Raw genomic sequence first — 15,862 nt, 5'->3', positions numbered from 1 at the left:
TGAGCTCAGTCTTCAGTCCACTGGAAATCCACAGATACTAAAGTCAATCATTCTAAATCATACTGGTTTTTCTGACATGGTCAGCCCCATCCTAAATCATACTGTTAGACTATCAGTGACCCAAGGCCCTGAAGCAAATACTCTCTAATCAGGCACAGCAGAAGGCAAGGAAAGGAGGCTCTTTTTTGGACAAAGTTAAATTCTTTACTATACAACCACCTTTCATAAAAGAAAAAATAAGAAAATACACATGGATCTGCTCTTTTGTGCCCCCTCCAAAGACAAACTGAAATAAAAATCAAATCATGGGAAGGATAAACCAGAAATTAACGAGAATAGTTACTATATGGCATGAGGTGAAAAAAATGAGGACTAAGAAAATGGTGGAAGGGATGAGAGGGGAGTGGAACTTCTCTGAGTATGCCTTTCTGTAAAGTTCTGACTTTTAGAACCACGTTAATGCCTCAAATACTGTAAAAATAAATAATTAAAATCAACCAGAATGCAGGAAGAATCTAACATGAATTACAGGAAATAAATGAAACTAAATGTATTACAAATAAATACCATAACCACACTAAAAGGAGTAGACCAGAAAAGAATTAGCTAAAGTAACTTTGGAGACCCTAGCTGGGTAGCTCAGTTGCTTAAGCATCTGTCCTGATACCCCAAAGTTGTGGGTTTGATCCCCAGTCAGGGTATACACAAGAATCTGCCAATGAATGCATAAATAAGAAACAACAAATCGGTGTTTCTTTATTTCTCTAAAACTAATACATTTTTTTAAAAAATCCAAAAAGAACCCCGGCTGGCATAGCTCAGTGGATTGAGCTCGGGCTACGAACCAAAGCATCGCAGGTTTGATTCCCAGTCAAGGCACATGCCTGGGTTGCAGGCCATGGCCCCCAGCAACCGCACATTGATGGTTCTCTCTCTTTCTCCCTCCCTTACCTCTCTAAAAATAAATAAATAAAAATCTTTTAAAGAAATCCAAAAAGAGAATTGGAGATTTACACATTTATGGTACCTACTAATAATACGTTTTTCACATTTAGCTATCAGATATAAAGTGGATTAAGCATCCAATTTTGGTCTCAAGTCCTTACAAACAGAAGACTGCCTCAAGTACCACTGAAAAGTGGACTTCTAAATTCCACTTTTCACTGGGTCTTCAATCCTTACAAGATACTCCCTGCCTTTGTTTCTGTGTTAAATTTGTGATATCAGTTTAGATGAAAATTGTGACCCCTAGGGCCCTGGCTGGGGTAACTCAGTGGATTGAGCACGGGCCTGCAAACCAACAGGATGCCAGTTCGATTCCCAGTCAGGGCACATGCCTGGGTTGCAGCCATATCCCCAGTAGGAGGCATGTGAGAGGCCACCACACACTGATGCTTCTTTCCCCTTTCCTTTCCTTCCCCTCTCTCTAAAAATAAATAAATAAAATCTTAAAAAATAATAAAAAATAAAATTGTGACCCTCGGTTCATTATTTACCTTTTCTTCTTAAATGCCTCTACTTAAAAAGTTCACTCTATCAGAATCTGAAACAACAATTTTTCAAAGTTTAGAATTAAGATACTTCAAACTGACAAAAATAAAAATTTTAGAGACTCAGCAACTTGTTTTTCATCTGCATCTGAATTCACAGACTACCTATCTGTTAACACAGCTTTTTAAATTTAAGATTTTATTTATTTATTTATTTATTTATTTTTAGAGAGAGAGGGAGGGAGAAAGAGAGGGAGAGAACTATCAATCAGTTGCCTCTCACACAAGACGTGAGTGGGGATAAACTGCAACCCAGGCATGTGCCAGGACCAGAAATCAAGCCTCCGACCCTTCGCTTTGGGGGACAACACTCAACCAACTGAGCCACACCAGTCAGGGCAATACAGCTTTTTTAATCAGTGAATTTAGAATGCCCTTTGTCATCTGGTTGTAGGAAATTAACATGCTATAAACTGGGTCATTTTCACAAAGAAAATAATTCAGCATCTTCCTTTGGAGGATTTCTGATGTACAGTCCATTTCTGACTTTACTACTAACATAGAATTACATACACAGATTTACTGGAGCAATGAGAAGGTTATCAAAGAATTATTTGAGGGCTGAATACATTTATCTGAAAGGGACATTCACCCTAACATGTGTCTATGTGTGTGCCTGATGGCCTATTACCTTAATAATTCTTAAAATATTAACACCCCCCCAAAAAAAGTCATGACATTTTCACTATAATGAGTAAGAAAAATACAAAAAGCACTATTACCACCTCATCAGCTAATGCTTTCTAGGCATCTACCAAATTCTTTAAATCAGTAGCACAGTATAACTTAACCAAAAAGAGAAAAATAAACTAAAAATGTAAAGACAAGCTTCAAGCAAATACTGAAAACCTTTAGTTAAATCAGGTGTTTATAAGGCAATATAGAGCAGTTCTCAAACTAGTTAGTGATACAAAGTTAAGTGGCCAGGCACACTAGAATGGAGGGGGAAAGCCTGTGTATAGCACTAGGCTTACAATAAGCCAATACAAAAAAAAAAATATTCTTAAGTTGTATTCTTTCATGATTTATGAAGGCTTGGCACAAAAGCCTACTAAAAAAGTGATTTATAAAGTGATATTTAATCTTTTTTTTTAAACTATATCCATAATCCATTAATCAATGGTTTTCCATTTCTTTTTTTTTTTTTTAAGATTTTATTTATTTATTTTTAGAGAGGGAAGGGAGGGAGATAGAGAGAGAGAGAGAGAAACATCAATGTGCGGTTGCTGGGGGTTCTGGCCTGCAACCCAGGATGTACCCTGGCTGGGAATCGAACCTGGGACACTTTGGTTCCCAGCCCACGCTCAATCCACTGAGCTACGCCAGCCAGGGCTAGTGATATTTAATCTTTACATTATTCTACCAACAAACAAACCTAAGCAACATTTACTAAGAAATTTTAATATAAATTTTACTTCATCAAAGAGTATTAGGGAGTCTAAATGCATAGAAAGATATAAAAACAGCTACACATTCTGCCCTCACTGGTGTGGCTCAGTGAATTAATGCAGGCCCATGACCAAAAGGTTGCTGGTTCAATTCCTAGCCAGGGAACATGCCTGGGTTGCAGCCCAGGTTCCCCAGTTGGGGGCGTGCAAGAGACAACCAAATGATGTATCTCTCACATTGATCTTTCTCTTTCTCTCTTTCTTTCTCTCTCTCTCTCTCTCCCCCTTCCATTCTAAGAATAAATAAAATCTTTAAAAAATTACACATACTAACTTAACTTGTTTTCTTTTTCTTTTATTGATTTTAGAGAGAGGGGAAGAGAGGGAAAAAGAGAGTAAGAGAAACAATGATGTGAGAAACACTGATCAGCTGCCTCCTGTACATGCCCCAACCCTAGCTGGGGGACCTAACCTGCAAACCAGGCATGTGTCCTGAGTGGGAATTGAACCCACGACCTTACAGTTTGCAGGAGACACCCAACCAACTGAGCCACACTGCCGAGGGCTTAAATAACTTGTTTTTAACTTCTGGGCTCAAGGCACCACAAAACCTGAAATAGTACTATTGATTCAAGTAAGATCATTTGTTAAGGAAAGTTATAAAGAAAAAAATTAAGGACTTCTGGCCAAGAAGGAGACATAGGTCGATACACAGTGCCTCCTCACACAACCAAAAGAAAGTCAACAACAAATTTAAAAACAAAAAACCACCAGAAATGACAGAAAAATCGAACTGTACGGAATTCTGACATCCAAGGAGTTAAAGAAACATTCATCCAGAATGGCAGGGGGGGTGGAGATGAGCAGGAGGTAGGGGTAGAGAGGACTCCCGGCAAGACTGCAGCAGGCAGAGCAGGTAAACCGAGAGGAACAACATGGGAACACAACAGACCTCACAACCTAGGGTTCCAGTGAGGGGAAATAAAGCCTCAAAACCTCTGACTAAAAAAACCTGTGGAGGTTGAGGCAGTGGGAGAAACTGCCAGCCTCACAGGAGAGTTTGTTGGAAAGACCCACAGGGTCCTAGAATGTACACAAGTCCACCCACCTGGGAATCAGCACCACAAGGGTCCAACTTGCTTGTGGGTAGTAGAAGTGACTGAAAGTTGACAGAGAGCTGAGCAGGCCGCATTGTTCCCTCTCCAACCCCTCCCTCACCCCTCCCCCACATACTGAGGCACAACACAGACAAATGGGTTGCCCCACTTTGGTGAATACCTAAGGCCCCGCCCCTTACTATGTGACAGGTCCTCCAAGACTTAAAAAAAAGACCCAAATGAAAGAACAGATCAAAGCTCCAGAAAAAATAGAACTAAACAATGAAAAGATAGCCAACCTATCAGATGCAGAGTTCAAAACACTGGTAGTCAGGATGCTCACAGATTTTGTTAAGTATGGTCACAAAATAGAAAAAGTGAAGACTATGAAAAGCGAAATAAAGGGAACCAACAGTGAAGGAAAGAAAAATAGGACTCAGATCAACAGTTTGGATCAGAAGGAAGAAATAAACATTCAACCAGAACAGAAAGAAACAAGAATTCAAAAAAATGAAGAGAGGCTTAGGAACCTCTGGGACAACTTCAAACATCCCAACATCAGAATCATAGGGGTGCCAGAAGGAGAAGAGGAAGAGCAAGAAATTGAAAACTTATTTGGACAAATAATGAAGGAGAACTTCCCCAGTCTGGCAAAGGAAACAGACTTCCAGGAAGTCCAGTAAGCTCAGAGAGTCCTAAAGAAGTTGGACCTAAGGAAGCACACACCAGTGAACATCATAATTAAGTTACCCAAGATTAAAGATAAGGAGAGAATCTTAAAAGTAGTAAGAGAAACGGAGATAGTTACCTACAAAGGAGTTCCCATAAGAGTGTCAGCTGATTTCTCAAAAGAAACCTTATAGGCAAGAAGGGGTTGGAAAGAAGTTTTCCAAGTCATGAAGGGCAAGGACCTACATGCAAGATTATTCTATTCAGCAGAGCTATCATTTAGAATGGAAGGGCAGATAAAGTGCTTCCCAGGTAAGGTCAAGTTAAAGGAGTTCATCATCACCAAGCCCTTATTATATGAAATGTTAAAGGGACTTATCTAAGAAATAGATGATCAAAAATATGAACAGTAAAATGACAACAAACTCAACTATAAACTGAACCTAAAAAAACAAAACAAAACAAAACAAAAAACAAACTAGCAAACAACAAGAACAGCAACAGAATCACAGAAATGGAGATCACATGGAGGGTTATCAGCAAGGAAGGGGATGAGGGGAATGGGAGAAAAGGTCAGGGACTAAGTAGCATAAATGGTAAGTACAAAATAGACGGGGGGAGGGGGCAGGAGTAAGAATAGTATAAGAAATGTAGAAGCCAAAAAACTTATATGTACAACCCATGAACATGAGCTAAGGTAGGGGAATGCTGGTGGAAGAGGGGGTGCAGGGCGGAGAGGACTAAAGGGGAGAAAAAACTGGGACAACTGTAAGAGCATAATCAATAAATTTAAAAAATTAAGAAGGCAACAAATTACTTGGGCATAACACTCATCTTTGAGTATGTTTATAAATAAAATGTGAACCTGATCTACATCTGTGTTTGCATACCATGAGTCACCTGAGAGGCTTTTTAAAATAGCCAGGTCCCTCTTCACATCCTCTGAGGTAGCATCCAGGCATCTGGGGTTTGGCTTTAACTCCCCAACTGCTTCTGATGCTGAGCCAGATTTTAGAACCATTCTATCAATGACCCTCAAGGTCCCTTTCTTATCCATGACTTAAAAATTCCAAACTAGCCCTGGCTGGAGTAGCTCAGTGGATTGAGCACGGGCTAGGAACCAAAGTGTCCCAGGTTCGATTCCCAGCCAGGGTACATTCCTGGGTTGCAGGCCATGACCCCCGGCAACCGCACATTGATGTTTCTCTCTCTATCTCCCTCCCTTCCCTCTCTAAAAATAAATAAATAAAATATTTAAAAAAAAAATTCCAAACTGACAATTCTGTGTCAAAAGAACTGAATATAATAGCACTTGGTTAACATACTGCACAGCAGCCAATATTACATTCTACTGAGGTAAAGAAAGCATCCTTAACATGTCTAGCAAATATAACAGGGGCCACTCATTCAAAACACTGACTCGGTCTCCCAACCCTCTTCCCCAAACACTTCTCTAACTTAGGTTCTATTAAATTTCACAGTGGTGAATGTTCTTCTCTCTCTAATACAGAGAAAAGCATCTCATCAGGCTCACCCACTCAAAAGGATTCAAGTTCCTGTAGTTACCCTCTACAAATATTTTTTTAAAAATCCTCACCCAAGGATATGTTCATTGATTATAGAGAGAAAGGAAAAGAGGGAGGGAAGGGAGAGAGGGAGGAGAGGAAGGGAGAGGAAGGGAGAGAAAGAGAGAGAAACATCAATTTGTTGCCTCCCCTACATGCCCCCACAGGGGATTGAACCTGCAACCTCTTGTTATACAATGCTGTGACCAACTGAGCCACTGGCCAAGGCCTCTGCACATTTTCAAACTAACATGAAATGTTTTGGAGGCAGAGCAAAGGGGTCCTCAGAAATAGGTGCAAAGAATTCCTTCTAAAGTGGGCCAAGGTGTACATGAAACCCCTCCTAGGTTTTCTCCTCAAGTTATTTTTAGTAAGGAACAAAAGTAATTTGGGTCATTCCTCATATACTAATAATGTTCTACCAATAAAGCATGAACCATCTGGGTGGTTAGGAGACTGATTTCTTCCTAATGCTGGCCTACCCAAAACAGAAACTTGTGTGGTTACACAAGATCCTAGCATCTTCTTTGGCACACCTCTCCATACTAAGCTTAGTTATTCTGGACAAAAGACATAATTAGGAACCTACCATTTAGTGTCCCGAATATTCTTAAACCGAGTTTAACTAGATTCCCAAAACATCTCATGATTAATTTAAAGTTCTTCATTTCGTTGAATTCTCCTTACTAATTTATATAGGTATTAAAAAAACTCCACTTTACACGTCGAAGTGCCTAGCACGAGATTAAAATTACTACCAAATGGCAAGCTAGGATTTCAACTCAGCTCTTCAAGCTCTAAATTGAAAACCCTTCCCACATCCGTCCTCTCCCAATGGCGTGAGCATACAGTGGCACTGGGGTTGATACTTCCTACCAAACAGAAAATCAGGTCTCCCACCACCCTAATGCTCAATTGTGCCATACCCATTCACTAGAACAGGGTCCCAGGAGTGAGAGGAAGAAACCAAAGGGCAGAAGGAAGCAGAACTGTCCGAACAAATAAAAATCCTTGACTTCCAAGACGGCAGGGGCTGAAGTTCCCCTAACAGCAATTCTCTCAACGCTTTCCCTGGCTTCAGAAGGAGAGGCCGTGGCGGCGCTAGTTTTCTCTACTTCTGCGTCCTACAGCTCGAACTGGAAAGAAAGAGGGGAAGACAGCGGTCCCCTGGGAACGAGCTCCCTTCCCGCCCCAGAAAGGTACAGAAGCGGCCCCGGGAGAAATCCGCTGCCTCCAGTGCGGACGTGGGAGGAGGGCAGCGCTGGAGGCCTCCAGGCCAGGGTGCTGAGCTGGCGCGCACTGGAGCAGGAATGGCCAGGAAGCCGGATCTATAAGACATTCGGCTGAACTGACAGCCGGACTCCTGCTTACCTCCGTCCTTCACTGCCCTCACCTGCCTCACCGTAGGCCCAGATACTGCGGCAGCTCGCACTGCGGCCCTGCCTTCGCCCGCTCCAAGGAAAAGCCCCGTCAGCGAGAGATGCCTGGCCTGCTCTGAGCGGCCACGGCCGCGGAGCTTTCTTTGGAGCTCCTGCTGAAGCCGGCGCTCACTTACGTCGTCACCTCCTTCCGTGCCCTTCCGCCTCAGCCCCGCCTGCGCTGCGTGCCGAGGGGCGGGAATGCTAGCGACGCCCAGCGCTAGGGGCGTGGCTCCGCCTTCCACTTCCTGCTGCGAGCTTGCCCCTCTCCCCCCTAGCCCCCCTTCCCTGGACTTCTGGCTAGTGCGCTACGCTCCGACTGGTTGGGCTTCTTTCGCGCCTCCTTCCCTACACGTTGAGGACTTGTAGAAACTGTGATCTAGGAATTCCAGAGGCTTTGCAAAGTGGCTTTGATACTTCAGACCTCTCTGAAATTTTTACTTTCAAAAGGCTAGGGTCGACCACTACTACTGTACAGCCTCTCCTCCCTCCACTAACCGCTTTTGCTAAACACCAAAAATCTCGCTCCTGCTCTGGATGCTCTGACCCAGGCTTTTCTTCTCCTGTTCTCCAATGGTAACCTTACCCTGTGGTACCATACCAGATAAGTGGTATTGTATTGAACCACTTTATCTGTGCCCCGCCTTTCCTTAACTGAATTTGAGAACACTTACCACGGAGGGAAGAACTTGGATATACTCACTGTAGTAACCCTGGGAAAAACTAGTGACTGACCTACAAGTGCTAACTCTGTGCTGTAAATCTCATTTTCTTTCTGATTGAGAGAGGAAAGTGGCATCAGCCTGATGTGTCGAAATACTACTCATTCAACATTTTTAAAATGTAAACATGAAGTAGTCCTTTGTAAGCCTTCCGCCTACTTGTGGGGAAAGGGACAAATAGTTATAATGCAATATTATGACAGCTAGAAAACATTACAGCCAATTTCTGGTGGAAAATAAATTCAATTTGGGAAATATTCTGACACATCTGATCAGTTCACTAGGGAGGAGTAGAGAGGGGCTGTAGGAGGAGGTTACCTGAAGTAAACAGCCTAGGACAGGATTGGCTGAGAGGCTGAAAGCTCCAGAGCATATGGACTTATGGGCCAGAAGATTTAAAATAAAAAAAGGGCAGACACTGGCTTTTGGGCTCGCTTCCTCAAGTATGCCTGGATGATCATGCTGCAGCTGCCTGCATTTCCCAAAGGACAGTAATTTGGACGGATTTTGGATGGGAGAAGAATCAGTGGATACAAGCTAGGATCGGGCTGGCCTGGTAGACGGTGGCAGAGCTATTCTTTGGGTGTCCTAGTGAGGATAAGCTCTGAGGCAGAAGCCTGCCATTTTCCCAAAATTGTGTAGTTTTTGTATCTTACATTGTTTTAGTTTGTAAACTAACCCTGTTGAAATAAGGTAATTAAAAACTAACAGGGGGACCTGGCTGGTGTGACTCAGTGGGTAGCGTGCCGGCCTGTGAATCAAAGGTTTGATTCCCAGTCAGGGCACATCCTGGGTTAGGGGCCAGATCCCCAGAAGGGGGTGCTCCAGAGGCAACCACACATTGATGTTTCTTCCTCTCTTTCTCCCTCCCTTCCCCTCTCAAAAATAAATAAATAAAGTCTTTTTAAAAACTAACAGAGGGAATGATAGAATTCAGGTGTGAAATAGAATTCAGGTAGACTTAAGTGATTAAAGCTGAAGCTAAACAGTTAAAGATATTAGCCTTAACTGATAGGTTTAAGTGACTAATGCATGTGGAAAGCTATTATACCAAAATTGTGTACCTTGAATTAGAACTCCTTTCCTTTATCACCAAACCTTTGTGTCCTGAATTTTGCCTAGAGGATGACGGCGGGCAGCAGGACCCCACTTGCTGTTCAGTAACAATTCAATTATGGATAGAGAGGAGATGGATACAACAGAATACCAAGGGTTGGGTGCTAGACTTGTCATCCAGGTGCAAGCGCTAAGTGTATGCATTGACTGTAGAGAAGATCAAAACAATAATAAAACTGAATACAGTGTGGTTTGCTTTTAATTATCATATGTGTCAGCAAATTCTAAGCCATGTTACTAATAAAGCACTCCTTCCCAAACAAAAGTTTTCCTTACTCTCCCTTATAAACAATTGGTGTAGTTACTATTGAGGTTTCATATATAGTCCTGTGCTGCTTAACAACAGGGATATATTCTGTGATTTCAACAATGTGAGAATACAATAGAGTGCACTTACATAAACCTAGATGGTATAGCCTACTATACACCTAGGCTACATAGTATAACTTAGTGCTCCATAGGGGATGAAAAATAATTTTGACTTGACCCTTCTAAGTTCTTGGCTAAGAACATCCCTGTAATAAAGGCATATTAACAGGAAAAGATAACATTTAATAGTGTGTGGGGAGGCGGGTGGGGAGGCCGCATACTAAACCTGACAAACTCAGGGAAGGCCTGCATGGCAAGCCTCACAAACTCAGACCTAAAGTGACCACATTAAAATTTCTTAACTCACAACTGAGGAGACTTCTGGTCAGGATGGAGGCTTAGGTAGATATATACTGTGGCACAACCAAAAGAAGGACAACCAAAAGAAGGACAACAACAAACTTAAAAACAAAAAACAACCAGAACTGACAGAAAATCTAACTGTATGGAAGTCTGACAACCAAGGATTTAAAGAAAAAGACATTAATCCAGAACGGTAGGAGAGGTGGAGATGGGCAGCTGGGGCACAGAGGAGAAACAGCAAGGAAGTGGCTGGTGGACCAGGCAGTCCCACATTTGCATGCAGATAAACTGAGAGGAACAACTGGGTAGCAAGACAGACCTCAAAACCCAGGGGTCCAGTAAGGAGAAATAAAGCCTCAAAACCTTTGACTGAAAAAATGTGGGGGTTGAGGCAGCAGGAGAAACTCCCAGGATCACAGGAGAGTTTGTTAGAAAGATCTACAGGGTCATAGAACAAATACAAAACCACCAACCCAGGGGTTGGCATCAGAAGGACCCAATTGTCCTGGCTGATGTGGATCAGTGGATTGCATTCTAGCCTACAAATTATGCTGGTTCAATTCCCAGTAAGAGCACATGCCTGGGTTGCCGGCCAGGCCCCCAGTTGGGGGTGTATGAGAGGCAACCACACATTACTTTTTCTCTCCTTCTCTCCCTCTCTTCCTCTCTCTGTAAAAATAAATAAATAAAACTTTTTTTTAAAAAAGAGCCCAATTTGCTTGTGGGTATCGGGGGAAGTGACTGAAAACCAGCAAAGAACTGAGCAAGGGCATTGTTCCCTCTCAGACCCCTCCCCCACATACAGAGCCACGACACAGCCAAGTGGGTTATCCCACTCTGGTGAATACCAAAGAATCCTCCCCTTACTATGTAACAGGTGCTCCAAGACTTAAAAAATGGTCCAAAGGAAAGAACAGATCAAAGCTCCAGAAAATACAACTAAGCAATGAAAAGATGGCCAACCTATCAGATGCAGAGTTCAAAGCACTGGTAATCAAGATGCTCACAGATTTTGTTAATTATGGTTACAAAATAAAAGAAAAAGTGAAGTGAAGGCTATGAAAAGCAAAATAAAGGAAAATGTACAGGGAACCAAAAGTGATGGGAAGGAAACTAGGACTTGAATCAACTGTTTGGACCAGAAGGAAGAAATAAACATTCAACCAGAACAGAAAGAAGAAACAAGAATTCAAAAAAATTCTTTGTTTTGAGAGGCTTAGGAACCTCTGGGACAACTTCAAACATCCCATCATCAGAATCATAGGGGTGCCAGAAGGAGAAGAGGAAGAGCAAGAAATTGAAAACTTATTTGAACAAATAACGAAGGAGAACTTCCCCAGTCTGGCAAAGAAAATAGACTTCCAGGAAGTTGAATAAGCTCAGAGAGTCCTAAAGAAGTTGGACCCAAGGAAGCACACACCAGTGAACATCATAATTAAGTTACCCAAGATGAAAGATAAGGAGAGAATCTTAAAAGTAGCAAGAGAGAAGGAGACAGTTACCTACAAAGAGTGCTCATAAGACTATCAGCTGATTTCTCAAAAAAAATAAAAATAAAAATAAAAAACGTTGCAGGCAAGAAGGGGCTGGAAAGAAGTATTCCAAGTCATGAAAGGCAAGGACCTACATCCAAGATTACTCTACCCGGCAAAGTTATCATTTAGAATGAAGGGCAGATAAAGTGCTTCCCAGATATGGTCAAGTTAAAGGAGTTCATCATCACCAAGCCCTTATTATATGAAATGTTAAAGGGACTTATCTAAGAAATGGATGATCAAAAATATGAACAGTAAAATGACAACAAACTCACAACTATAAACAACTGAACCTAAAAAAAAAAAAAAGCAAACAACAAGACAGGAACAGAACCACAGAAATGGAAATCACATGGAGGGTTATCAGCAGGAAGGGGAAGGGGAGAATGGGGGAAAGGTACAGGGAATAAGTAGCATAAGTTGTAGGTAGAAAATAGGGGAAGGTTATGAATAGTATAGAAAATGTAGAAGCCAAAGAACTTATATGTACAACCCATGGACATGAACTAAAGGGTTGGGGGGAATGTGAGTGGGTGGAGTTGTGTAGGGTGGAGGGGAATAAAGGGGGGAAATAGGACAACTGTAATAGCATAATAAATAAAATATATATATTTTAAAAACTCCAAAAAATTTCCTAGCTCAAAGCAAGTCATGCCAGGGAGTCATGTCCTAGGCCTGTATCTTCTTTGACAAAATCAATCTTTAATGGGGCCTGTCTATTGCCTTTTTGCATCTCCTATAACATACGTGTTGAATGTCAGAGTAATTCCTGTTTGCCAGACCCCTCAGGGCACAGTCTCCACCAGAACACAAAACACAGAACCCCTCATTGTTCTCTTGTTCCCCAAATACCATCTCCATGTGTGTAAATATTAATTGCTAACTATCCTATACCCATCAATGTAAAAGAATTATGTGTCTATCCCGTTTTAATCCAATCTTGGGGATTTCCCCACTTTGCTTTTTCCCATCTCCCTAATCTATCACCAATGGATTTCACGTAACCCCCTTGACTTTCCCTTTGATTCTGATATACAAAATAAGTGGTGAAACTGCCCTGACCAGAGTGGCTCAGTTTGTTTGGTGTCATCTTGGAAACCAGCTGATCATGGGTTTCATTCCTAGTCAGGACACATGCTTAGGTTGTAGCTCCCATCCCCTGTGCAGGCATATACAAAAGGCAGGCAATCAATATTTCTCTTTTACACTGATGTCTCTCTCCCTCTCCTTTCTCTTCCCCTCTCTCTAAAAATATAAATAATAAATAAGTAGTAAAACTGCCATTTTCCAAACCAAATCTCAGTCCACTGACATTTTGTTTCCTGGCAGTTGTCATCAGTTTAGCTCAAACAAACTCATGCAAATTCTTACAGGTTTGAATGTTTCTCATGTCAGCACTTACATATACCTGGTGTTAAAAAAAAAACATTTCAACAGAGTAAATGTGAAGATCTAACTGGTTTTAAATAAGCGATTCATGGATCACACCACATTCCATCTGGCAACTAAATTGGTATCCATGAGTTGTACAAAATGGGAGGCTTTTATAGGCAGAAAGAGTGGATGAGGGTGAGACTAGGAAATCAAAACAGTATATTATTTCAGGCAAGAACACCTTCCCTTGGGGGAAAGCGGGGGCTCTTAATAGGCAGATTACCTTACCAGGCTTTATTAGGAAACTCCAGACTAAGAATATCTTTCTTCAAAAAATAAAATGAATCAATTTATTTTGTAAAAAATGTGTTTCTGGGAGAGGTTGAAACTGCAATTAGATCAGGTATTAAATCGAGATTTGGTATAACGGGCTTTCAGTACACCTGGGGCCATTCTAGGTCTGTGGTTTTCTTTTCTTTTTAAATTATATTTTATTGATTATGCTATTATATTTGTCCTGATTTTTCCCCCTTTGCCCTCCTCCACCCAGTATCCCCCACTCCCTCAGTCAATCTCCCCACCATTGTTCATGTCCAAGCGTCATGCCTGTAAGTTCTTTGGCTACTCCATTTCCTATACTGTACTTTACATCTCCATGGCTATTCTGTACTTCTTAACCCCCTCACCTCTTTACCCAGTCCCAGCCCCCATCTGGCAACCACCAAAACCCTCTGTGTATCCATGATTCTATCTCTGTTCTTCTTGTTTGCTTAATGTGCTTTTTAGACTAAATTACTGATAGATTTGTAATTTTTGCCATTTTATTGTTCACAGTTTTGATCTTCTTTTTCTTAAATAAGTTCCTTAAACATTTCATATAATAATGGTTTGGTGATGATGAACTCCTTTAGTTTTTTCTTGTCTGGGAAGCTCTTTATCTGTCCTTCAATTCTAAATGATAGCTTTGCTGGGTAGATCCACCTTGGCTGTAGGTCCCTGCTTTTCATGACTTTGAATATTTCTTGCCAGTCCCTTCTAGCCTGAAAATTTCCTTTTGAGAAATCAGCTGATAGTCTCATGGACACTCTTTTGTAGATAATTATCTGCTTTTCTCTTGCTGCTTTTAAGATTCTCTCTGTATCTTTAACCTCTGGCATTTATTATGATGTGTCTTGAGGTGGGCCTCTTTGCATCCATCTTGTTTAGGACTCTGTGCTTCCTGGACTTGCGTGTTTATTGCCTTCAGCAAACTAGGGAAGTTTTCTTTCATTATTTTTTCAATTAGATTTCCAGTTTCTTGCTCTTTCTCTTCTCCTTCTAGCACCCCTATGATGAGAATGTCTGACCTCTTGAAGTTGTTCCAGAGGCTGTTTATACTATCCTCATTTTTTTGAAATTTTTTTCTACTTGTTCTGATTGGTTTTTTGCTTCCTTATGTTTCATATCTGTTGGGAACCGCCCTGACTGGTTTCAGAAGCTGTAACTACCACCACCACCACCCCCCAACCCCCATGGCTAAGGCGGAGTGAGTGACCTTCAGACCATAAGCCACTAAGGAAACAAAGCTTATCTCCCTGGCAGGAGCACCGCTTCTGCTCCTTTTTCTTCACCCTGCCTGGCCCCTAATGTTTGATTGGTTAGCCAATGACAGGTAAAACTACCCAAGGGGGAAACAATCTAAGACAGGCAAAATCATGGGGAGGCCCCAGGGAAGGACTTGGGGGGCTATAGCAAAAAGAGGCGATGGACCCTTGCCCCTCGGCTTTAACATAGCCTGAGTCCTCATTCTGTCTGTGAGAAGTCTCCTAATCTCTTGGCTGCCTTACTTCCCCTGGCTGATTTAAGACTAAAACAATGCCTTAAGCCTGAAACAATGCAAGTGGTGGGTGCAGCCCTGTGCTGGAAAGGAAGGGTTCCCCACCCCCCCCGATGATCAGGCCTAAGAAACAATACACAAAATTCTGTGAAACCTGGTTTGCTAAGAATGCTCTCAGTTAAATGATAAGGGTCCAAGCAAGAAGTGAGTTTGTTCCTCAAAGTTTTATGGCTCTTTAGCTATCTGACCCTGACTCAGAATAAGCCCTCGTAGTTCTTTGTATGCTATCTATTATTTGATTCTTATTGACTGACAATGATTAATGAGCTTTACCTGTATTCCTGTGCAAAATGAACCCAATAAAAGCCCATTGAGGAAAAGGCTCTTAGCCCTTCTTTGAGAGATTAGCCACATTTTCTCCCCAAGCAGATCACGTCTTGGTAGACTTATTCTCATCCGTGGCAGCCAGGGGGTGCCCTTGCAGGCGGAGGGCCCCCCCACCCCCCATATCACTGATTTGAATCTCAGCTTCATCCACTCCACTGTTATTTTCCTGTAAGTAAATTGTTCTTTATTTCAATTATACTGCTGGTGCCTTTCAAGCAGCTACTCTGGTGCTGGAGCTCAGAGGGAGTGAGTTAAGTCCAGGTGTGGATTCTTTAAGAGGAACTGCTTGGGGCTCCAGAAGTTTCTTGCACCACCTTAATACTCTCTGGTTTTTGCTGCCAGAAGTTATGGGGACTTACTTCCTGGCAACGACACCCTGGGCTGGGGGGGCCTGGTTTGGAGCACTATTAATTGTTCCTGAGAAATTCTGCCTGAATTTTTACCCACCACATATGGATGAGGAACCAGCACATTCTGCATCTGTGCCCTTCCTACCAGTCTCAATGGATGTTGTTTCTTCAATTCTATAGTTGTCAGACATCCATTCAACTTA

At 41.9% G+C, this 15,862-nt stretch overlaps 1 protein-coding gene across 7 annotated transcripts in view; it reads right to left on the bottom strand.

The window, feature by feature from the left end:
• The window catches only part of SENP5 (SUMO specific peptidase 5), a 73,191-nt gene extending 65,336 nt beyond the window's left edge, over positions 1 to 7,855 (bottom strand). For 2 of the 7 annotated variants that reach the window (XM_036018285.1, XM_036018284.1), the window contains exon 1: positions 7,641 to 7,818. The gene's annotated coding sequence lies outside the window, so the exon portion shown is untranslated. Of the gene's footprint in view, positions 1 to 7,640 lie in introns of all 7 variants that reach the window. The other 5 variants (XM_028505259.2, XM_028505260.2, XM_028505261.2 and 2 more) reach the window with 5 other exon arrangements.
• Positions 7,856 to 15,862: the final 8,007 nt, after the last annotated feature.

Source organism: Phyllostomus discolor, chromosome 2 (assembly GCF_004126475.2).
Source record: "Phyllostomus discolor isolate MPI-MPIP mPhyDis1 chromosome 2, mPhyDis1.pri.v3, whole genome shotgun sequence".
In the NCBI taxonomy this organism is placed as follows: domain Eukaryota; kingdom Metazoa; phylum Chordata; class Mammalia; order Chiroptera; family Phyllostomidae; genus Phyllostomus; species Phyllostomus discolor.
Note: the sequence above shows the minus strand (reverse complement) of the source record. Positions and strands in the feature narration are given on the sequence as shown.